We start from the raw sequence: 25,548 nt of genomic DNA, 5'->3' as shown, positions 1-25,548 counted from the left end.
AGAAGCAACACAGCAAAAGGTTTCAGTACAAAATACTGGTCTGAAATAATGCCCAGGTTTCAGATTGGTCTCTTGGTAGCACACAAGTAGGGCAGACCAGAATAGCATAGCAAGACTTCAAAAATTAAACTGACTTTTGAACCACAGCCAACAAAAGTAGGCCAGGGTGCGTGCTCTAAACCTATGCAGGTTGACTGCCTGTTAAATAAAAAGATTTAAATAGGAATCAGAATACTCAAAATGTCTAGGGTGCAATCCAAAATTACTTGTCACACCAGGAACCATGAAAATCTCAACCTGAATGAAGAAAAGGCAATTGATAGATGCCAACACCAAGATAATACAGATTTTAAATTATTTGGAAATGATTTTAAAGCAGCTATCCTAAAAACTCTCCAAAAAGAAATTGTAAAAACTCAGCAAACAGAAGATATAAAGAGTACCAGATGTAAATTTTAGAACTAAAAAGTACAATAGCTGAAATTGAAAAAAACCAAAAAGCATAAAAACACTGGCTAGGCTCAATAGCAGAATGGGAATGACAGAGGAAACAATCAATGAACTTAAAAACAAATCAACCAAAAATGTCCAATCTGCACAACTGAGAGGAAAGAGATTAAATAGAAATGAACAGAGCCTCAGAGTCCTGTGGGACAATAATAAAGACCTAACATTTGTGCCACCAGAGTCCTAAAACATGAGAAAAAAAAGAATGCAGAGGTAGAAAACATTATTTGAAAAATAATGGCTGAAAACGTCCCAAATTTAGTTAAGGATATAAACCTTCAAACTGCTGAAAACTAGTGAAAAAGTCCTGAAAGCAGCTAGAGAGAAATGATACACTATTTCTAAGAGAATAACAATTTGAATGACAGCATATTTTCCATCAGAAACTATGGAAGCCGCAAGGAAGTGTACAGAATTTTTCAAACGCTAAAAGAAAGGATCAAGCCAAAATACTACATTACAGTAAAAATATCCTTCAGGAGTGAAGATGAAAGAAAGACATTGGCAGATGAGGGAAACAATGTGTCATCAGCAAAACAGCTCTAAAAGAATGGCTAAAGGAATTTCTTCACACAGGAAATAAATGATAACAGAAGGAAACCTCAAACATCAGCAATAATGAGCAGTAGAAAGTATGTGCACACACGTATATATGCTGTACGTGTACTGCATATATACATATAAATAAATACATATACACTAATTAAACAATTTTTCCCTTCTTGAGTTTTTAAAATTAGGTTTGATGGTTGAAAGTAAAAATTATAACATTGCCTTGTGGTTCTCAGTGTATGTAAAGGTAATACTTAAGACAACTGTATCATAAAAGGGGTAGGGTAAAAGGCCCTAAAATGTAGTAAGGTTTCCACTTAAAGTGGTAAAAGGTCGATTATTAGTAGACTGTGATAAATTATGTACATATATTTTAATCCCTAGAGCAATCACATAAAAAAACTATACAAAGAGATACACTCAAAACACTATATAAAAACCAAAATGGAGTACTAAAAACATGTTTGGGACTTCCCTGGTGGTGCAGTGGTTAAGAATCCGCCTGCCAATGCTGGGGACATGGGTTTGATCCCTGCTCCAGGAAGATCCCACATGCTGCGGAGCAACTCCTGTGTGCCACAACTACTGAGCCCACGTGCCACAACTACTGAAGCCCGCGCACCTAGAGCCTGTGCTCCGCAACAAGAGGAGCCACTGCAATGAGAGGCCTGCACACTGCAATGAAGAGTAGCCCTCGCCTGCCACAACTAGAAAGCTTGCTTGCGTGCAGCAACGAAGACCCAACACAGCCAAAAAAAAGCAAAAACAAAATATCAAATAACCCACAAGAAAACAAGAAAGAGAAAGCAGAAGAACAAAAATATGAAAAAACAAAACAATTCATAAAATGGCAAACAAATGCAAAATACTGAAAATTACATTAAATATAAATGGTCTAAATACACCACCTAAAACACAAGGATGAGCAGAATTGTTTAAAAAAAGGAAAAAGACCCAACTATGTGCTGTCTACAAGAAATTTACTTCAAATATAATATAATGATACAGGCAGGTTAGCAATAAATGGATTCTGTGTTTTAGGGGGAGGGAAGGAAGGATAAAAAAGTAGAGCACAGAAGATTTTTAGGGTAGTGAAACTATTTGGTATGATACTGTAATGGATACATGTCATTATATATTTCTTAAAATTCATAAAATGGGGCTTCCCTGGTGGCGCAGTGGTTGAGAGTCTGCCCGCCGATGCAGGGGACACGGGTTCGTGCCCCGGTCCAGGAAGATCCCACATGCCGCGGAACGGCTAGGCCTGTGAGCCATGGCCGCTGAGCCTGTGCGTCTGGAGCCTGTGCTCCGCAATGGGAGAGGCCACAACAGTGAGAGGCCCGCGTACCGCCAAAAAAAAAAAAATTCATAAAATGTACAATAAAAAGAATGAACCTTAATGTAATCTATGGACTTTAGTAAATAATACTGTATCAATATTGGCTCATCAACTGTAACAAATTGACCACATTAATGCAAAATGTTAATAAGGGAAACTGGTGGGGGGTGGTGAGAAGAGGGTATATGGGAAATCTACATTTTCTACTTTAAACTGCTTTTTTTCTATTAATTTTTTTAAATGGATGAGGAAAGACACACCATTGAAGTACCAAACAAAAGAAAGCTGAAGTAGCCATATTAATATTGGATAAAGTATTCTTCAGAGCAAGGAAAATTATCAAGGACAAAGAGGAATAATACATAATGATACAAGGGCCAATTCTAAATAGACGTAAGATTCTAAATATGTAGGCACCAAAAAACAGCCTCAAAATACATGAAGCAAAAACTGGCAGAATTGAAAGGAGAGACAGACAAATCAATAACCCCCTCTCAGTAACTGACAAAACCCCTGATTGAAAATCAGCAAGGACACAGAAGAACTGAACAGTACCATCAACCAACAAGCCCTAATTGACATTTACAGGACACTCCATCCAACAACAGCAGACTATACTTTTTTTCAATCTCCTATGGAATATTCCCCAAAACAGACCATATGTTGGTTCATAAAACAAACCTTCACAACTGTAAAGAAGGGATATCACCATAGAAACCACAGACATGAAAAGGATAAGGGAATACTAAGAACAACTCGATATACAGAAATCCAACGACTCAGACAAAATGGATGAATTCCTTAAAAATCACAAACTCCTATAACTATTAAAGAAACATTTAACTTCAGAAAAATAAATCTTCAGGCCCAGATGGCTTCACTGGCAAATCCCACAACTATCTACGAAGGAAATAACACCAATTCTACACAATCTCTTCCAAAAAATAGAAGAGGGAACACTTCCCAATTCTCATTTTTATACTGGCATTATCCTGATAAACACCAGACAGTAAACAAAAACAAAATTCCAGACCAATTTCCCTTACGAACACAGAAACAACAATCTTCAGCAGAATACTACCAAATCAAATGTAGCAATACATAAAGAGAACAAAATACCATAAACAAGTGGGGTTTATCACAGGAATGAAAGGCTGGTTCAAAAAAATTATTTTTAAAAAAATTTTTAATTTATTTTTTTATACAGCAGGTTCTTATTAGTCATCAATTTTATACACATCAGTGTACACATGTCAATCCCAATAGCCCAATTCATCACAACACCATCACCCCCCATGGCTTTCCCCCCTTGGTGTCCATAGGTTTGTACTCTACATCTGTGTCTGAACTTCTATCCTGCAAACTGGTTCATCTGTACCATTTTTCCAGGTTCCACATACATGAGTTAATATATGATATTTGTTTTTCTCTTTCTGAGTTATTTCACTCTGTATGACAGTCTCTAGATCCATCCATGTCTCAACAAATGACCCAATTTTGTTCCTTTTTATGGCTGAGTAATATTCCATTATATATATGTACCACAACTTCTTTATCCATTCGCCTGTCAATGGGCATTTAGGTTGCTTCCATGACCTGGCTATTGTAAATAATGCTGCAATGAACATTGGGGTGCATGTGTCTTTCTGAATTATGGCTTTCTCTGGGTATATGCCCAGTTGTGCGATTGCGGGATCATATGATAATTCTATTTTTAGTTTTATAAGGGACCTCCATACTGTTCTCCATACTATCAATTTACATTCCCACCAAAAGTGCAAAAGGGTTCCCTTTTATCCACACCCTCTCCAGCATTTGTTGTTTGTAGATTTTCTGATGATGCCCATTCTACCTGGTGTGAGGTGTACTTTTTGTACTAATTGTACTTTTGATTTGCATTTCTCTAATAATTAGTGATGGTGAGCAGCTTTTCATGTGTTTCTTGGCCATATGTATGTCTTCTTTGGAGAAATGTCTATTTAGGTCTTCTGCCCATTTTTTGATTGGGTTCTTTATTTAATATTGAACTACATGAGCTGTTTAAATATTCTGGAGATTAATCCTTTGTCCGTTGATTCGTTTGCACATATTTTCTCCCATTCTGAGGGTTGTCTTTTCATCTTGTTTGTAGTTTCCTTTACTGTGCAAAAGCTTTTAAGTTTCATTATGTCCCATTTGTTTATTTTTGTTTTTATTTCCATTCTCTAGGAGGTGGATAAAAAGATCTTGCTGTGATTTACATCAGAGTGTTCTGCCTATGTTTTCCTCTAAGAGTTTTATAGTGTCCAATCTTCAGTTAGGTCTCGAATCCATTTTCAGTTTATTTTTCTGTATGGTGTTAGGGAGTGTTCTAATTTCATTCATTTACATGTAGCTGTTCAGTTTTCCCGGCACCACTTATTGAAGAGGCTGTCTTTTCTCCATTCTATATCCTTGCCTCTTTTGTCATAGATTAGTTGACCATAGGTGTGTGGGTTTATCTCTGGGCTTTCTATCTTGTTCCATTGATCTATGTTTCTGTTTTTGTGCCAGTACCATATTGTCTTGATTACTGTAGCTTTGTAGTATATAGTCTGAAGTCAGGGAATCTGATTCCTCCAGCTCCATTTTTTTCCCTCAAGACTGCTTCAGCTATTCGGGGTCTTTTGTGTCTCCATACAAATTTTAAGATTTTTTGTTCTAGTTCCGTAAGAAATGCCATTGGTAATTTGATAGGGATTGCACTGAATCTGTAGATTGCTTTGGGTAGTATAGTCGTTTTCACAATATTGATTCTTCCAATCCAAGAACATGGTATATCTCTCCATCTGTTGGTATCATCCTAAATGTCTTTCATCAGTGTCTCATAGTTTCCTGCATACAGGTCTTTTGTCTCCCTAGGTAGGTTTATTCCTAGGTATTTTATTCTTTTTGTTGCAATGGTAAATGGGAGTGTTTCCTTAATTTCTCTTTCAGATTTTTCATCATTAGTGTATAGGAATGCAAGAGATTTCTGTGCATTAATTTTGTATATTGCTACTTCACCAAATTCACTGATTAGCTCTAGTAGTTTTCTGGTGGCATTTTTAGGATTCTCTAGGTATAGTATCCTGTCATCTGCAAACAGTTGTAGTTTCACTTCTTCTTTTGCAGTTTGTATTCCTTTTATTTCTTTTTCTTCTCTGATTGCCGTGGCTAGGACTTCCAAAACTATGTTGAATAATAGTGGTGAGAGTGGACATCCTTGCCTTATTCCTGAACTTAGAGGAAATGCTTTCAGTTTTTCACCATTGAGAATGATGTTTGCTGTGGGTTTGTTGTATATGGCCTTTATTATGTTGAGAAAGGTGCCCTCTATGCCCACTTTCTGGAGACTTTCTATTATAAATGGGTGTTGAATTTTGTCAAAAGCTCTTTCTGCATCTATTGAGATGATCATATGGTTTTTATTCTTCAATTTGTTAATATGGTGTATCACATTGATTTGCGTATATTGAAGAATCCTTGCATCCCTGAGAAATCCCAATTGATCATGGTATATGATCCTTTTAATGTGTTATTGGATTCTGTTTGCTAGTATTTTGTTGAGGATTTTTGCATCTATATTCATCAGTGATATTGGTCTGTAATTTTCTTTTTTTGTAGTATCTTTGTCTAGTTTTGGTATGAGGGTGATGGTGGTCTCATAGAATGAGTTTGGGAGTGTTGCTTCCTCTGCAATGTTTTGGAAGAGTTTGAGAAGGATGGGTGTTAGCTCTTCTCTAAACGTTTGATAGAATTCACCTGTGAAGCTACCTGGTCCTGGACTTTTGTTTGTTGGAAGATTTTTAATCACAGTTTCAATTTCATTACTTGTGATTGGTCTGTTCATATTTTCTATGTCTTCCTGGTTCAGTCTTGGAAGGTTATACCTTTCTAAGAATTTGTCTATTTCTTCCAGGTTGTCCATTTTATTGGCAAAGAGTTGCTTGTAGTAGTCTCTAAGGATGCTTTGTATTTATGCGGTGTCTGTTGTAACTTCTTTTTCATTTCTAATTTTATTGATTTGAGTCCTCTCCCTCTTTTTCTTGAGGAGTCTAGCTAATGGTTTATCAATTCTGTTTATCTTCTCAAAGAACCCACTTTTAGTTTTATTGATCTTTGCTATTGTTTTCTTTCTATTTCATTTATTTCTGCTCTGATTTTTATGATTTCTTTCCTTCTGCTAACTTTGGGTTTTGTTTGTTCTTCTTTCTCTAGTTCCTTTAGGTGTAAGGTTAGATTGTTTATTTGAGAGTTTTCTTGTTTCTTGAGGTAGGCTTGTAAGCTATAAACTTCCCTCTTAGAACTGCTTTTGCTGCATCCCATAGGTTTTGGATCGTCCTGTTTTCATTGTCACTTGTCTCTAGGTATTTTTTTATTTCCTCTTTGATTTCTTCAGTGATCTCTTTGTTACTTAGTAACGTATTGTTTAGCCTCCATGTGTTTGTGTTTTTTACATTTTTTTCCCTGTAATTGATTTCTAATCTCATAGTGTTGTGGTAAAAAAAAATGCTTGATACGATTTCAATTTTCTTAAATTTACTGAGGCTTGGTTTGTGACCCAAGATGTGATCTATCCTGGAGAATGTCTCGCGTGCACTTGAGAAGAAAGTGTAATCTGCTGTTTTTGGATGGAATGTCCTATAAATATCAATTAAATCTATCTGGTCTATTGTGTCATTTAAAGCTTGGGTTTCCTTATTAATTTTCTGTTTGGATGATCTGTCCATTGGTGTAAGTGAGGTGTTAAAAGTCCCCCACTACTATTGTGTTACTGTCAATTTCCTCTTTTATAGCTTTAGCAGTTGCCTTATTTATTGAGGTGCTCCTATGTTGGGTGCATATATATTTATAATTGTTATGTCTTCTTCTTGGATTGATCCCTTGATCATTAAGTAGTGAGTGTCCTTCTCTCTTGTAACATTCTTTATTTTAAAGTCTATTTTATCTGATATGAGTATTGCTACTCCAGCTTTCTTTTGATTTCCATTGGCCTGGAATATCTTTTTCCATCCCCTCACTTTCAGTCTGTATGTGTCCCTAGATCTGAAGTGGGTCTCCTGTAGACAGCATATATATGGGTCTTGTTTCTGTATCCATTCAGCAAGCCTGTGTCTTTTGGTTGGAGCATTTAATCCATTCACGTTTAAGGTAATTATCAATATGTATGTTCCTTCGACCACTTTCTTAATTGTTTTGGGTTTGTTTTTGTAGGTCCTTTTCTTCTGTTGTGTTTCCCACTTAGAGAAGTTCCTTTAGCATTTGTTGTAGAGCTTGTTTGGTGGTGCTGAATTCTCTTAGCTTTTGCTTGTCTGCAAAGCTTTTTTTTTTTTTTTTTTTGCGGTATGTGGGCCTCTCACTGTTGTGGCCTCTCCCGTCGCGGAGCACAGGCTCCGGAGGCGCAGGCTCGGTGGCCATGGCTCACGGGCCCAGCCGCTCCGCGGCATGTGGGATCTTCCCAGACCGGGGCATGAACCCGTGTCCCCTGCATCAGCAGGCGGACTCTCAACCACTGCGCCACCAGGGAAGCCCTCTGCAAAGCTTTTGATTTCTCCATCGAATCTGAATGAGATCCTTGCCAGGTAGAGTAATCTTGGTTGTAGGTTCTTCCCTTTCATCACTTTAAGTATATCATGCCACTCCCTTCTGGCTTGTAGAGTTTCTGCTGAGAAATCAGCTGTTAACTTTACGGGAGTTCCCTTGTATGTTGTCATTTTTCCCTTGCTGCTTTCAATAATTTTTCTTTGTCTTTAATTTTTGCCAGTTAGATTACTATGTGTCTTGGCGTGTTTCTCCTTGAGTTTATCCTGTATGGGACTTGCTGTGCTTCCTGGACTTGCGTGGCTATTTCCTTTCTCATGTTAGGGAAGTTTCTGACTATAATCTCTTCAGATGTTTTCTCAGGTCCTTTCTCTCTCTCTCTTCTCCTTCTGGGACCCTTATAATGCGAATGTTGTTGCGTTTAATGTTGCCCCAGAGGTCTCTTAGGCTGTCTTCATTTCTTTCCATTCTTTTTTCTTTGTTCTGTTCTGCAGCAGTGAATTCCACCATTCTGTCTTCCAGGTACTTATCCGTTCTTCTGCCTCAGTTATTCTGCTATTGATTCCTTCTAGTGTATTTTTCATTCCAGTTATTGTACTGTGCATCTCTGTTTGTTTTTTCTTTAATTCTTCTAGGTCTTTGTTAAACATTTCTTGCATCTTCTCGATCTTTGCCTCCATTGTTTTTCCGAGGTCCTGGATCATCTTCACTATCATTATTCTGAATTCTTTTTCTGGAAGGTTGCCTATCTCCACCACTTCATTTAGTTGTTTTTCTGGGGTTTTATCTTGTTCCTTCATCTGGTACCTATCCCTCTGCCTTTTCATCCTGTCTATCTTTCTGTGAACATGGTTTTTGTTCCACAGGCTGCAGGACTGTAGATCTTCTTGCTTCTGCTGTCTGCCCTCTGGTGGATGAGGCGATCTAAGAGGCTTGTGTAAGTTTCGTGATGGGAGGGACTGGTGGTGGGTAGAGTAGCTGACTGTTGCTCTGGTGGGCAGAGCTCAGTAAAACTTTAATCCGCTTGACTGCTGATGGGTGGAGCTGGGTTCCCTCCCTGCTGGCTGTTTGGCCTGAGGCAACCCAACACAGGAGCCTACCTGGGTTCTTTGGTGGGGCTAATGACAGACTCTGGGAGGGCTCATGCCAAGGAGTATTTCCCAGAACTTCTGCTGCCAGTGTCCTTGTCCCCATGGTGAGCCACAGCCACACCCTGCCTCTGCAGGAGACCCTCCAACACTAGCAGGTAGGTCTGGTTCAGTCTCCCCTGGGGTCACTGCTCCTTCCCCTGGGTCCTGATGCACACACTACTTTGTGTGTGCCCTCCAAGAGTGGAGTCTCCAGTCCTGTCAAGTCCTGCAATCAAATCCCACTAGGCTTCAAAGTCTGATTCTCTAGGAATTCCTCCTCCCGTTGCCGGACCCACAGGTTGGGAAGCTTGACATGGGGCTCAGAACCTTCACTCCAGTGTGTGGACTTCCGTGGTGTAAGTGTTCTCCAGTCTGTGAGTCACCCACCCAGCAGTTACGGGATTTGACTTTACTGTGATTGCGCCCCTCGTACCGCCTCATTGTGGCTTCTCCTTTGTCTTTGGATGTGGGGTATCTTTTTTGGTGAGTTCCAGTAACTTCCTGTTGATGACTGTCCATCAGCTAGTTGTGATTCTGGTGTTCTCAGAAGAGGGAGTAAGAGCACGTCCTTCTACTCCGCCATCTTGGTTCCTCCACCAAAGTTTTTTTTTATATATGTGAATCAACAGATCCTATCTACCGATGCAGAAGGAATATTTGAAACAATCCAACCACCACTCATGAGAAAAACTTCTGGCAAACTAGGAATTTAAGGATTCTCCCCCTACCTGATAAAAGGTATCTAAAGAAACAAAAACCCTAGTCTGAATACATCCTCCTAAAATTATGAACAAGGCCAGGATATCTGCTCTCACCACTCCTATTCAACATAGTACCAGAAGCCCTAGCCAGTGCAGTAAGGCAAGAAAAGGAAATAAAAATTTCCACAGATTGTAAAGTAGAACTAAAACTGCCCCCATTTGTAGAGGACCTGAATATCTTCATAGAAAACCCCAAGGAATCAATTAAAAAATTCTTGAAACTACTGAGTTTAACAATGTTACAAAATATTAAGATCAACACAGAAAAATCAATAACGTTTCAATATACTAGCAATGACTAAATAAAAAACAAACTTACACATAACACCATTTACAATCACTCCCCCAATAGAAAATATGTAAGTATAAATCTAAGAAAACATGTTTAGGATCTGGTATGCTGGAAATTACAAAACACTAATGAAATAAGGCCTAAATAAATGGAAAGCCATACTGTTTTCATGTTTTGGACAACTCAACATTAGTATAGCTGTCAACTCTCCCCAAAATGAACTATAGGTTTAACACAAATCCTATCAAAAATCACAGCAGTTTTTTTTTTAGGGGGGGGCCACACCATGCGGTGTGCATGATCTTCCCCAACCAGGGATTGAAACCATGCCCTCTGCAGTGGAAGTGCAGAGTCTTAACCACTGAACCACCTGGGAAGTCCCACAGCAGCTTTTTTTAAGTAAATATGGATAAGTTGATTGTAATATTTACATGCAAAGACAAAGAATTTAGAATAAAACAATACTGAAAAATAAACTTGGGGGAACCATATTACCCAATTTAAGACTTACTATATAGCTACAGTAATCAAGAGTGTACGGTACTGGACTTCCCTGGTGGCACAGTGGTTAAGAAACCAACTGCCAATGCAGGGGACATGGGTTCAAGCCCTGGCCCAGGAAGATCCCACATGCCGCGGAGCAACTAATCCTGTGTGCCACAACTACTGAAGCCTGCGTTCTAAAGCTCGCGAGGCACAACTGCTAAAGCTTGCAAGCCACAACTGCTGAAGCCCTCATGCCACAACTACTGAAGCCTGTGCACCTAGAGCCTGTGCTCTGCAACAAGAGAAGCCACCGCAATGAGAAGCCCGCACACTGCAATGAAGAGTATCCTGCTTGCCGCAACTAGAGAAAGCCCATGCACAGCAACGAAGACCCAACGCAGCCAATCAATCAATCAATAAAATCTGTTTAAAAAGTAGAGTGGGGCTTCCCTGGTGGTGCAGTGGTTGAGAGTCTGCCTGCCAATGCAGGGGACACGCGTTCATGCCTCAGTTCGGGAAGATCCCACATGCCGCGGAGCGGCTGGGTCCGTGAGCCATGGCCGCTGAGCCTGCGCGTCCGGAGCCTGTGCTCTGCAACGGGAGAGGCCACAACAGTGAGAGGCCTGCATACCATAAATCAATCAATCAATCAATCAATCAATCAATAAATAAATAGTGTATGGTACTAAAGAAGGGACAGACATGGAGATCAGTAGACCAGGATAGAGAATTCAGAAATATACTTACAAGTATGCCTAAACTGATTTTTGGCAAAGATATAAAAGCAATCCAATGAAGGAAGAACAGTGTTTTCAATAAATGGGGCTGGAGTAGATGGCCTTCCACAGGCAAAGAAAAAAACAGATACAAAATTTATGTAAAAATTAACTCAAAATGGATCCTAAACGTAAATATAAAAGGTAAAACTATAAAAATGTTACAAGAAAACACAGGAGAAAACCTCTGTGACCTAGGGTTGAGCAAAGAGTTCTTAGACATGACACCAAAGCAAGACTTATAACAGAAGAAATCATAAATTGGACTACATCAAAATTAAAAATCAAGTTTCTCAAAGACCTGTTAGGGAGATAAAAAGATATGACACAGATGGGGGGAAAACACATATCTAATCAAGAACATTTATCCAGAAAGTATAACTAACTCTCTAAACACAACAATAAGAAAACAAAGAATCTCATTAGAAATGGGCAAAACACATGAAGAGACATTTCACTGAAGAATATATTCACATGGCAAATAAGGACATGAAGATGTTCACCATCATCAGACATCAGGGAAATGCAAATTAAAGCCATGATGAGATATTATTACAGATCTATCAGAATCACCAAAATTTTATAAAGGTGACAATGCCAAATGCTAGTGAGGATACAGAGAAACTTCATCTCTCGTATAATGCTAGTGGAAATATAAAATTGTTATAACCTGTCTGCAAAATAGCTTGGCAGTTTCTTTAAAAACTAAACGTACACTTAACCACACGACCCAGCAATGGCACTTCTCGGCATTTATCCCAGAGAAATGGAAAACATGTCCACACATAAAATGTGTACGTGAATGTTCATAACAGTTTTTTGTATACCACCAAACTGGAAATAATACAAATGTCCTTCAACAAGCAGATGAATAAACTGTGGTACATCCACACAATGTAATACTACTGAGCTCCAAAAGAACAAATTATTATTATTACTTTTTTTTGAGAACAAATTATTGATACACACAAAAACTTGGATGGATCTCAAAGGCATCATGTTGAATGAAAAAGCCAATCTCAAAAGGTTACATACATTCCATTCATATACCACTCTTGAAATGAAAAAATTACAGTGATTAGGCTGCCAAGGTTTAGGCTGGGGAGAAGTTCTGATACAAAGGGGCAGCATGAGGGATTTTTTTTTCTTTGTGGTGATGGAACAGTACTGTATCCTGATTGTGGCAGTGGTTATACAATTTGATAAAATTTCATAGTAGTATAGTGCTGGGTCAGAAAGCCAATTAAAACCAGTCCTTGTCTTCAATGAGCTCATGGCCCACAGGCAAACTTCTTTTTTGTGCCCCTAACTTACACTATACACTCCTTGAAAGCAGAATCTAAGTCTACTTCACTCAGCAAATGCCCAATACATGAGAAATTAAGAAAGCAATTATTTTCCTTAGAGAGGCGACAGGATGGAGTGAAAAAAGCATGAAATGTGAAGTCACACAAACTTGTATATGAATCTTAGCTCTGTCACTACTACGGATTAAAAAATCTCTTGGTATTTAAGTTTTGAGTTTTCATCTCCTCATCTTTAAAATAGCAATGTCTCCCACTGATAACAGAGGACTGCTGTGAGCACTATAAAAAATGCAATACAGGGAATTCCCTGGTGGTCCAGTGGTTAGGACTCCATGAGTTCACTGCAGGGGGCATGGGTTCACACCCTGGTCAGGCATGCCGCACAGCGCAGCGAAAAAAAAAAGTAATATAAATGTAAATATATCTACATGTAATACTGTAAAACCACATCATAAAGTCTAGTATACAGCAGGCACTCTCCAAGTTTCCCCCTACACGTTCCTTAGTCACAAATCCTTCACTATGATTAAATGACCATTTGTATTCAAATTACACATTTCTTTGCCTTGATTTTTGTGGTGTACACTTTCAAGATGAGGAACTCAAATTCCACATAACACCCAAATTCGTAAGACTTTACACAAACTTTTTCCCTAAGAAGCATCCTACAGGTTCCTTGAACCTCGAAATCTGCACATGTAGTGCAACGAATGAATGAATGAACACAGTAATGCATTTATGTTGGTAGTAACAGCTCACTCTGCTCCTCATTTCCACAGCCACTCTGGGATGTGATCAGAGGCTGGGAGCTTACTCTAGGGTTCCTCCTACCATAAACTAGAAATCTTCTGACCCCAGGCAGCCTGGCTTAGGTGGGGTTTGGAGTATCCACAAACCTTTAAGTAAATTTTCTTCAGTCAGTGCCTGCCTCACTGCCAACATTTCCAGGTTCTGGGCCTTTCCTACTACAGATCCTTCCTGATCCAGAGCCCATCCCATGAGTTCTCTGGGCTGTGGCTTCCTCCATTTAGTTCCTCTCTTCCAATTCCCTTTCTTTCAACTATTATGGGCCCTGTTCCAAATTTCTCATTGTTAAACTTTTTTTATTATTCCTCCACTATCGTTTCAGTGAGGTGTTATCAGGAAGAAAGAATGAATAAATGTCTTTAATCTGGCATCATGAACCAGAAATCTGCAACTTGATTTTTCTTTTTTTTGTCCTACACTATTTTATGGTCATTTTTTGATGTCAATACCTACAATCTTACCTCACTCATTAATGAAGACACAGTGTTCACAAGCAGGGATGTACATTAAGTAAATAAGAAAGAATGTGTGTAAACATACAGCAAGGGCTAAAGTAAAGTTGGAGAAATAAGAATAAAGAGAGCTAATGCTGTGGTCAAGCTCTCTGCATTCTTCAAAGTTTAACAGCCAGCTAATGCCCACTTAACTCTGCCAGCTGACAAGCCCTGCCTATGTACTCAAAGCTCTTACTCAACTTTTCTAATCTTTCATTCTTAAAAATGAAAGAACAGGCAAGGATCACCAAAGATAAACAAGCAGGAAAAGAAAATGGAGGAAAGAGGAATAATTCCAAAAAAAAAAAAACTTTAAAAAACTATCTTCAGAGAGAAAACAAAAACAGAATGCAATTTTTAAAAATCATAAAACAAGAAACAGTTCTAGAAAATTTTAAAATAAACTGAAAAAAATTCAATAGAAAGATTGAGAGATAAAGTCATGACCATCTCCCAGAAGAGAAAACCTAAAAAAGGAAACCAAAGGCAAAGAGTTCGAAAACAGGAGAGAATAGATAAGAACAGTATAAGATCAATCCAGGAGGCCCACTATCAAAGAGTTTCTGGGGCTTCCCTGGTGGCGCAGTGGTTGAGAGTCCGCCTGCCGATGCAGGGGATACGGGTTCGTGCCCCGGTCCGGGAAGATCCCACATGCCACGGAGCGGCTAGGCCCGTGAGCCATGGCCACTGAGCCTGCGTGTCCGGAGCCTGTGCTCCACAACGGGGGAGGCCACAACAGTGAGAGGCCCGCGTACCGCATAAGAAAAAAAAAAAAAAAGAGTTTCTGACAGAAAGAAACAAGAAAATGGAGGGGAGAACATTATCTAAGAAAAAACATAAGACATTCATTAAAAACATGAAAAATATGGGTCTTCAGATTAAGGGGGCCCATCAAGTACACCACTATGGAATTCCAGAATACAGTTGATCCTCGAACAACTTGGGGGTTAGAGGTGTCGACCAGGACCCCCCTCCACTGCCCCCACACACAATCAAAACTCCATGTATAACTTTATAGTCCGCCCTCCTCATCCCAGGTTCAGTATCCCCAGATTAAACCATCATGTGGTGCTATAGTACATTCAGCTATGCTTCCTTTTATTGCACTTCACTTTACTGTGCTTTGCAGAAATTGTGTTCCCTACAAATTGAAGGTCTGCGGCAATCCTGCATCAGCAACTCTGTCGGCACCATTTTCCAATAGCATTTGCTCACTCCGTGTCTCTGCACCACGTTTTGGTAGTTCTCACAATATTTTGAATGTTTTCATTATTATTATATTTGTTATGGTCATCTGTGATCAGTGATCTTTGATGTTACTACTGCAAAAAGATTACGATTCACTGAAGGCTCAAATGATGGTTAGCATTTTTCATCAATAAAGTATTTCTTAATTAAGGTACTTACATTTTTTTTAGACATAATGTGATTGCACACTTAATACAGTATAAACTTTTTTTTTTTTGGCTGCGCTGTGTGGCTTGGGGGATCTTAGTTCCCTGACCAGGGACTGAACCCAGGCCCTCAGCAGTGAATGTGTGGAGTCCTAACCACAGGACTGCCAGGGAATTCCCCCTAAACATAACTTTTATACGCACTGAGACACCAAAAAAAATTTGTGAGACTCACTTTATTGCAATATTTACGTTACTGCGGTGGTGTGGAACCAAACCCACAATATCCTTGAAGTATGCCTGTTATTTATTGAAATAAATCTGTGTATAAGTGGATCTGTGCAGTTCAAACTTGTGTTATTCAGGGTCAAATATATGGAAAAAAGAGAAGCTTCCAGAGAAGGGAGAAAATAAATTTCCTACAGGAAACAAAATGAGACTAAATTTCACTTCTCATGAGGAACAATGGATGCCAGAGGAAAACGAGCAATGACTTCAAAGTTCAGAGGGAAAATAACCTGCAATCTAGAATTCTAAACCCAACCAAACCATCACTCAAACATGAGGGAAGAACAGACATCAGAGTCAGTTTATCTGCAGGTACTCTTTCTCTCAGGAAGTTACTGGACACAGATGTAGAGGACAAACGTATGGGCACCAAGGGGGGAAAGCGGGGAGCGGGGGGGTGGGGGTTGGGATGAATTGGGAGATTGGGATTGACATGTGTACACTAATATGTATAAAATACATAACTAATAAGAACCTGCTGTATAGCACAGGGAACTCTACTTCACTTCGCTGTACAGTAGAAACTAACACAACATTGTAAAACACCTATACCCCCCCCCAAAAAAAGTTACTTGAGAATGAACTCCAGCAAAAATTTTAAAAAATTTTGTTTTAATTTAAAAAAGAAGACTGAGATCTAAGATCAGCGGGATGGATCCAACTCAAATATGCAATAAGGAAAATCCCAAGAAAACAAGCTGTTCAGATGACCTAAAGAACAATTAGTACAAATTGGAGCAGGGTCTTGATAGACTAGAATGTGTGTGATTGAGAGCTCGGGGGAAAGTAGGATAATAATAAAGACAGACAGATAAGAAATACTCCAGGGAGAAAATTATATGAGAAAGTTATAGTCCAAACAAGAACAAGAAATAAAGATATGACTGGAAGCAACTGACAGTTTCAAAAGGAGAATTAACTTTTTCTTCATTTTCTCCTTTGAACAGCACAGGGTCCATGACATAAAACCCACAGAGAAAGAAATATAAACCCAGAAAACAATGCTTGGCTTGACAGTGAACAATATTTACAAAGCTATAATAATATAAATGCTGATTACTGGCTTTCCAGTTTAAAGAGAACCTATGGACAGACCATGAAAGGCTTTGCGGTGTTTACAGGACAGTATGCAGAAGTTAACAATTCTGACAGCTTAAAATGAAAACTATACCTGACAGAAAGGCAGGGGTACTAATCTCCACATCTGACAAAGTGGAAGTCAAGTAATACTGCTCAAAATTAACACAACAAAAAACAGAAGTTCAAGAACACTTCTGATAACTGGAAAGGTAACCAACTTGTTATGGGTTGATTTGTATCCTTCCAAAAGTCTTAACACCCAGTACCTGTGAATGGGACCTTATTTGGAAATAGGGTCTTTGCAGATGACTAAGTTAAGATGAGATCATTAATGTGGACTTTAATCCAATGGACTGTTATAAAAAGCGCAAATTCAGACACAGAGATAGACATGCATAGAGGGAAGACTATGTGAAGATACAGGGAGAATGCCATCTACAAGCCAAGGAATGCCTGAGGCTACCAAAAGCTTGGAGAGAGGCAAAGAATAGATTCTCTGTCACAGCTCTCAGAAGGAAGCAACCATAGCGACACCTTGATTTAGGACCTCTAGCCTCTGGAACTGTAAAGCAATAAATTTCTGTTGTTTAAGGCACACAGTTTTGTGGTACTTTATTAACAGCAGCCCCAGGAAACTAATACATAACAGAAGAACAAAAAACAATGAAAAATATCAAACGAGGGGGGGTGATGTGAGGTAACCCTCTTCTTTCATACTGGAGAAGAAGAAAATTGTGCTGATTTCCTTTAAGGTTAACCAGCAATATAAATATATAATCTAGAATTATGGAGGTCATGAAAAAGTCTCAAACAATTAAAGACTGCCTCAGCAGAGTGGGATGGGGAGCTGAAGAACATGTTTATTTCAGGCTCTTTCACTTCTTTCATGTGTGCTGCAGATCGTTCATGTGTGCATACTATAATAAAAATTAGAATTTTAAAAACAAGTTATTAAAACATGAATAATCTCACTTTTGAAAAAGAAATATGACAGTGCAATTTTTTAAATGACCTAAGGACTTGAACAGACATTTCTCCAAAAAAGATATACGAGTGGCCAATAAGCACATGAAAAGATGCTCAACATCACTAATCATTATGGAAATACAAATCAAAACCACAATGAGGGCCTACCCGGCTCTTTGGGGGGGGCTAATGGTGGACTCTGAGAGGGCTCACGCCAAGGAGTACTTCCCAGACTTCTGCTGCCAGTGTGCTTCTCCTCACGGTTAGCCACAGCCACCCCCAACCTCTGCAGGAGACCTTACAACACTAGCAGTCCCCCAAACAACCAACTGTTAAACGGAAAGCAACACAGGAAGCCAGCAGTACAGGTCTGTTGCCACGGAGCCTCAACACACGTTTTTTCAAGTATGAGAAACTGAATGTTCAGAGCAGTCAAGTAACTTGCCCAAAGTACCTCATTTGGATGGTGCAGGAATCACAGAATCATGACAGCAAGAGCCTTTATCACCTCGCCACAGCACAGCCTGCAACATCTGTGGTTCCCAACAACCAAGCTATAAAACACCCTTCCCTGCTCTTCATGAAACAACGGTCAGACAGGCTGGCACCCACAGTAAGGGCAAAGTTTACAAAATGCTACAAAAGTTTCTATTGCTGAGGAGTGGGCTCCAAAGCTGATTGCTAGGAGCCTGACAACAAATGCACTGGTGAAGCGCACCTGAGCCCTTTGAATTACTCTTCTTCTCGTCTGCCTGGTGAAGGCTTATTAAGAACCTATGAGAGAAGTAAAAAGAAATACAATCCTGCAGCCTGTGGAATAAAAACCACATTCACAGAAAGATAGACAAGATGAAAGGGCAGAGGGATAGGTACCAGATGAAGGAACAAGATAAAAACCCAGAAAAACAACTAAATGAAGTGGAGATAGGCAATCTTCCAGAAAAAGAATTCAGATGAATGATAGTGAAGATGATCCAGGACTTCGGAAAAAGAATGGAGGCTAAGATCGAGAAGATGCAAGAAATGTTTAACAAAGACCTAGAAGAATTAAAGAAAAAACAAACAGAGATGCACAGTACAATAACTGGAATGAAAAATACACTAGAGGGCCTCCCTGGTGGCGCAGTGGTTGAGAGTCCGCCTGCCGATGCAGGGGATACGGGTTCGTGCCCCGGTCTGGGAGGATCCCGTGTGCCGCGGAGCGGCTGGGCCCGTGAGCCATGGCCGCTGGGCCTGCGCTTCCGGAGCCTGTGCTCCGCAACGGGAGAGGCCACAACAGTGAGAGGCCCGCATACCGCAAAAAGAAAAAAAAAAAAAAAAAAAAAAAAAAAAATACACTAGAAGCAATCAATAGCAGAATAACTGAGGCAGAAGAACAGATAAGTGACCTGGAAGACAGAATGGTGGAATTCACTGCTGCAGAACAGAATAAAGAAAAAAGAATGGAAAGAAATGAAGACAGCCTAAGAACCTCTGGGACAACATTAAACGCAACAACATTGGCATTATAAGGGTCCCAGAAGGAGAAGAGAGAGGGAAAGGACCTGAGAAAACATCTGAAGAGATTATAGTCAGAAACTTCCCTAACATGAGAAAGGAAATAGCAACGCAAGTCCAGGAAGCGCAGAGAGTCCCATTAAGGATAAACCCAAGGAGAAACACGCCGAGACACATAGTAATCAAATTGACAAAAATTAAAAACAAAGAAAAATTACTGAAAGCAGCAAGGGGAAAATGACAAATAACATACAAGGGAACTCCCATAAGGTTAACAGCTGATTTCTCAGCAGAAACTCTACAAGCCAGAAGGGAGTGGCATGACATATTTTTTAAGTGATGAAAGGGAAGAACTTAAACCAATATTACTCTACCCAGCAAGGATCTCATTCAGATTCGATGGAGAAATCAAAAGCTTTGGAGACAAGCAAAAGCTAAGATGAATTCAGCACCACCAAAACAACTCTACAACGATGCTAAAGGAACTTCTCTAAGTGAGAAACACAAGAGAAGAAAAGGATCTACAAAAACAAACCCAAAACAATTAAGAAAATGGTAATAGGAACATACATATTGATAATTACCTTAAACGTGAATGGATTAAATGCTCCAACCAAAAGACACAGGCTTGCTGAAAGGACACAAAAACAACACCCATCTATACGCTGTCTACAAGACACCCATTTCAGACCTAGGGACACATACAGACTGAAAGTGAGGGGATGGAAAAAGACGTTCCATGCTAATGGAAATCAAAAGAAAGCTGGAGTAGCAATACTCACATCAAATAGACTTCAAAACAAAGAATGTTACAAGAGACAAGGAAGGACACTACATAATGATCAAGGGATCAATCCAAGAAGAAGATATACAGTATCTTATACATGCAACAATAAATATATATGCACCCAACACAGGAGCACCTCAATACATAAGGCAACTGCTAACAGCTATAAAAGAGGAAATCGACAGGAACACAATAATAGTGGGGGACTTTAACACCTCACTTACACCAATGGACAGATCATCCAAACAGAAAATTAATAAGGAAACCCAAGCTTTAAATGACACAACAGACCAGATAGATTTGATTTTTATAGGACATTCCATCCAAAAACAGCAGATTACACTTTCTTCTCAAGTGCACATGAAACATTCTTCAGGATAGATCACATCTTGGATCACAAATCAAGCCTCAGTAAACTTAAGAAAATTAAAATCATATCAAGCATCTTTTCTGACCACACACTATGAGATTAGAAATCAATCTAAAAAATTGAAAATGTAAAAAACACAAACACATGGAGGCTAAACAATACGTTACTAAATAACCAAGAGATCACTGAAGAAATCAAACAGGAAATAAAAAAATACCTAGAGACAAGTGACAATGAAAACACGATGATCCAAAACCTATGGGATGCAGCAAAAGCAGTTCTAAGAGGGAAGTTTATAGCAATACAAACCTACCTAAAGAAACAAGAAAAGTCTCAAATAAACAATTTAACTTTACACCTAAAGGAACTAGAGAAAGAAGAACAAACAAAACCCAAAGTTAGCAGAAGGAAAGAAATCATAAAAATCAGAGCAGAAATAAATGAAATAGAAAGAAAGAAAACAATAGCAAAGATCAATAAAACTAAAAGCTGGTTCTTTGAGAAGATAAACAAAATTGATAAACCATTAGCTAGACTCCTCAAGAAAAAGAGGGAGAGGACTCAAATCAATAAAATTAGAAATGAAAAGGGAGACGTTACAACAGACACTACAAAAATACAAAACATCCTAAGAGACTACTACAAGCAACTCTATGCCAATAAAATGGACAACCTGGAAGAAATGGACAAATTCTTAGAAAGGTATAACTTTCCAAGACTGAACCAGGAAGAAATAGAAAATATGAACAGACCAATCACAAGTAATGAAATTGAAACTGTGATTAAAAATCTTCCAGCAAACAAAAGTCCAGGACCAGATGGCTTCACAGGTGAATTCTATCAAACGTTTAGAGAAGAGCTAACACCCATCCTTCTCAAACTCTTCCAAAACATTGCAGAGGAAGCAACACTCCCAAACTCATTCTATGAGACCACCATCACCCTCATACCAAAACTAGACAAAGATACTACAAAAAAAAATTACAGACCAATATCACTGATGAATGTAGATGCAAAAATCCTCAACAAAATACTAGCAAACAGAATTCAGCAACACATTAAAATGATCATACACCATGATCAAGTGGGATTTATCCCAGGGATGCATGGACTCTTCAGCATACACAAATCAATCAATGTGATACATCATATTAACAAACTGAAGAATAAGAACCATATGATCATCTCAATAGATGCAGAAAAAGCTTTTGACAAAATTCAACACCCATTTATGATAAAAACTCTCCAGAAAGTGGGCATAGAGGGAAACTACCTCAACATAATAAAGGCCATATACGACAAACCCACAGCAAACATCATTCTCAATGGTGAAAAACTGAAAGCATTTCCTCTAACATCAGGAACAAGACAAGGATGTCTACTCTCACCACTATTATTCAACATAGTTTTGGAAGTCCAAGCCACAGCAATCAGAGAAGATAAAGAAATGAAAGGAATACAAATTGGAAAAGAACTAAAACTGTCACTGTTTGACATGATATTATACATGATACTATACCTAGAGAATCCTAAAGATGCCACCAGAAAACTACTAGAGATAATCAACGAAGTTGGTAAAGTTGCAGGATACAAAATTAATGCACAGAAATCTCTTGCATTCCTATACACTAATGATGAAAAATCTGAAAGAGAAATTAAGGAAACACTCCCATCTACCATTGCAACAAAAAGAATAAAAGACCTAGGAATAAACCTATCTAGGGAGACAAAAGATCTGTATGCAGAAAACTATAAGACACTGATGAAAGAAATTAAAGATGATACAAACAGATAGAGAGATATACCATGTTCTTGGATTGGAAGAATCAATATTGCGAAAATGACTATACTATCGAAAGCAATCTACCAATCCAATTCAGTCCCTATCAAATTATCAATGGCATTTTTTACAGAACTAGAACAAAAAAATCTTAAAATTTGTATGGAGACACAAAAGACCCCGAATAGCCAAAACCGTCTTGAGGGAAAAAAACAGAGCTGGAGGAATCAGACTCCATGACTTCAGACTATACTACAAAGCTACAGTAATCAAGACAATATGGTACTGGCACAAAAACAGAAATTGGATCAATGAAACAGGATAGGAAGCCCAGAGATAAACCCATGCACCTATGGTCAACTAATCTATGACAAAGGAGGCAAGGATATACAATGGAGAAAAGACAGCCTCTTCAATAAGTGGTCCTGGGAAAACTGGACAGCTACATGTAAAAATATGAAATTAGAACACTCCCTAACACCATACACAAAAATAAACTCAAAATGGATCAGAGACCTAAATGTAAGACTGGACACTATAAAACTCTTAGAGGAAAACATAGGAAGAACACTCTTTGACATAAATCACAGCAAGATCTTTTTTGATCTACCTCCTAGAGTAATGGAAATTTTAAAAAATAAACAAATGGGACATAGTGAAACTTAAAAGCTTTTGCAAAGCAAAGGAAACTACAAACAAAACGAAAAGACAACCCTCAGAATGGGAGAAAATATGTGCAAATGAATCAACGGACAAAGGATTAATCTCCAAAATATATAAACAGCTCATGTAGTTCAATATTAAAAAAACAAACAACCCAATCAAAAAATGGGCAGAAGACCTAAACAGACATTTCTCCAAAGAAGACATACAGGTGGCCAAGAAACACATGAAAAGCTGCTCACCATCACTAATTATTAGAGAAATGCAATTCAAAAGTACAATGAGGTATCACCTCACACCAGGTAGAATGGGCATCATCAGAAAATGTACAAACAACAAATGCTGGAGAGGGTGTGGAGAAAAGGGAATCCTCTTGCACTGCTGGTAGGAATGTAAATTGATACAGCCACTATGGAGAATATGGAGGTTCCTTAAAAAACTAAAAATAGAATTACCATATGACCCAGCAATCTCACTACTGGGCATATACCCAGAGAAAACCATAATTCAAAAAGACACGTGCACTCCAATGTTCACTGCAGCACTATTTACAATAGCCAGGCCATGGAAGCAACCTAAATGCCCATCGACAGACGAATGGATGAGGAAGATGTGGTACATATATACAATGGAATATCACTCAGCCATTAAAAGGAACGAAAGTGGGTCATTTGTAGAGACGTGGATGAATCTACAGATTGTCATACAGAGTGAAGTAAGTCAGAAAGAGAAAAGCAAATATCGTATATTAATGCATATATGTGGAACCTAGAAAAATGGTACAGATGAACTGGTTTGCAGGGCAGAAACTGAGACACTGATGTAGAGAACAAACATAAGGACACCAAGGGGGGAAAGCGGCAGGGGGCGTGGTGATGTGATGAATTGGGAGATAGGGATTGACATATATACACTAATGTGCATAAAATGGATAACTAATAAGAACCTGCTGTATAAAAATAAATAAATAAAATTCAAAAATTCAAAAAACCCACAAAACCCCACACTGAAATACCATTTGACACCCATTAGAATGGCTATTATCAAACAAACAAAAAAACATAAATTAGTTTTGGTGAGGAAGAAAAACTGGAACCACTGTGCATTGCTAGTAGAAATGTAAAATGGTGTAGCCAGTATAGAAAATACTATGGTGGTTCCGCAAAAAATTAAACATAGAATTACCATCTGATCCAGCAATTGCACTTCTAAGTATGTATCCAAAAGAACTGAAAGCAGAGACCTGAACAGGTATTTGTACACCAATATTCATAGTAGCATTATTCACAAGAGCCAAAAGGTATAGACAACCCAAATGTGCATTGAAGGATGAACAGATAAACAAAATGTGGTATATACACACACTAGATGATCATCTGGCCTCAAAAAGGAAGGAAATTCTGATCCATGCTGCAACATGAATAAACCTCGAAGACATTATACTAAGTGAAATAGCCACAAAAAGACAAATACTGTATGATTCCACTTACATGTGTACCTAGGGTAGTCAAATTCACAGAAACAACGTAGAATGTGGTTGCCAGGAGCCCAGGGGAAGGGGAAATGGGGAGGTAGTGTATAATGGGTACAGAATTTCAGTTGGGGAAGATGAAGTTCTGGAGATTGTTGGTGGTGATGGCTGCACAACAATGTAAATGTACGTAATGTCAATGATTTGTACGCATAAAACTGATTAAAATGGTAATTTTTGTTATGTACAACACTATCTTTATTTTGCACAACAAAGGAAAATAGGTATACGAATACATGAACATGTAAAACCTTTACAATGCTGCTGTCTCATACCTCCTCCTTCTCCCACATCCTGCCAGAGGAACCACTAGTCTGATTTCTATCATCATATCTTCTGGCAACTGAACTATATCTACTTTTTCCATCTGGCTTCTTTCACTCAAACTTGTATCTGTGAGATTCATCCACATTGTTGTACAGTAGTTCATTCCTTTCTATTGTTGAGTAGAATTCCACTGTATGAATATATCACAATTTGTATCTCTTTTCACCTGTTTTTAGACATTTGATTATTTCCTTTTTTTTTGCTATTTTATAAATAAAGCTATAGTGAATATTCACATGCAAGTCTTTATGTAGACATATGTTTTCATTTCTCAAGAGTAAATACCTACGAGTGGAATTTCTGAGTCATTGGATACATGTATGTTTAGCTTTGTAGAAAATATTCAACAGTTTTCCAAAACTGTAGTGCTGGTTTACACCGCCATTTCAAACTTAGAGTGATGGGAAAGTTGAATAATGAAAACCTGTTTTTCCTTTTTAATACAAGTTGTTTAATGCTACACAAACTAAGTATTGAATTCTTTGAATCTCTCAGTGCATCAGTTTTTCAACAAGGATCCATATTCGGTGTCTACCAAAAAATTGCACAACGTGAGAGTTGTGAGTTAAATTTTATGTGGGGCAAAATGAGGACTACAGCCCGGCAGTCAGCATTTCAGATAGCTCTGAGAAACTGCTCCGAAGAGGTAGGGGGGAAGGTCAGTATATATGCGATTGGTGAAGGTGGAGTACACGCAATCAAGCACACATTTTTTCAGAAGGTTGCTGCTAGTCTCGTGAAGGTTACTGCCAGTCACAAGAAACAGATGTCACCATGAAAGATTTTAGTGCTTTTCTAGATACAAGGAGATGCAAGAATTGGGCTCATAAAATCTTCTCCTGAAAATATCTATCTGAAGGGCTGTTCTGCCAG

At 38.6% G+C, this 25,548-nt stretch overlaps 1 protein-coding gene across 2 annotated transcripts in view; it reads right to left on the bottom strand.

Moving 5' to 3' along the window:
* Nucleotides 1–25,548, bottom strand: part of PTPRA (protein tyrosine phosphatase receptor type A) — a 188,100-nt gene that overhangs the window by 105,949 nt on the left and 56,603 nt on the right. The gene's annotated exons all lie outside the window — the stretch shown is intronic.

Source organism: Mesoplodon mirus (genome assembly GCF_964341445.2).
Source record: "Mesoplodon mirus genome assembly, chromosome: 15".
Lineage (NCBI taxonomy): Eukaryota > Metazoa > Chordata > Mammalia > Artiodactyla > Ziphiidae > Mesoplodon > Mesoplodon mirus.
This window is presented reverse-complemented; position numbering and strand designations above follow the sequence as displayed.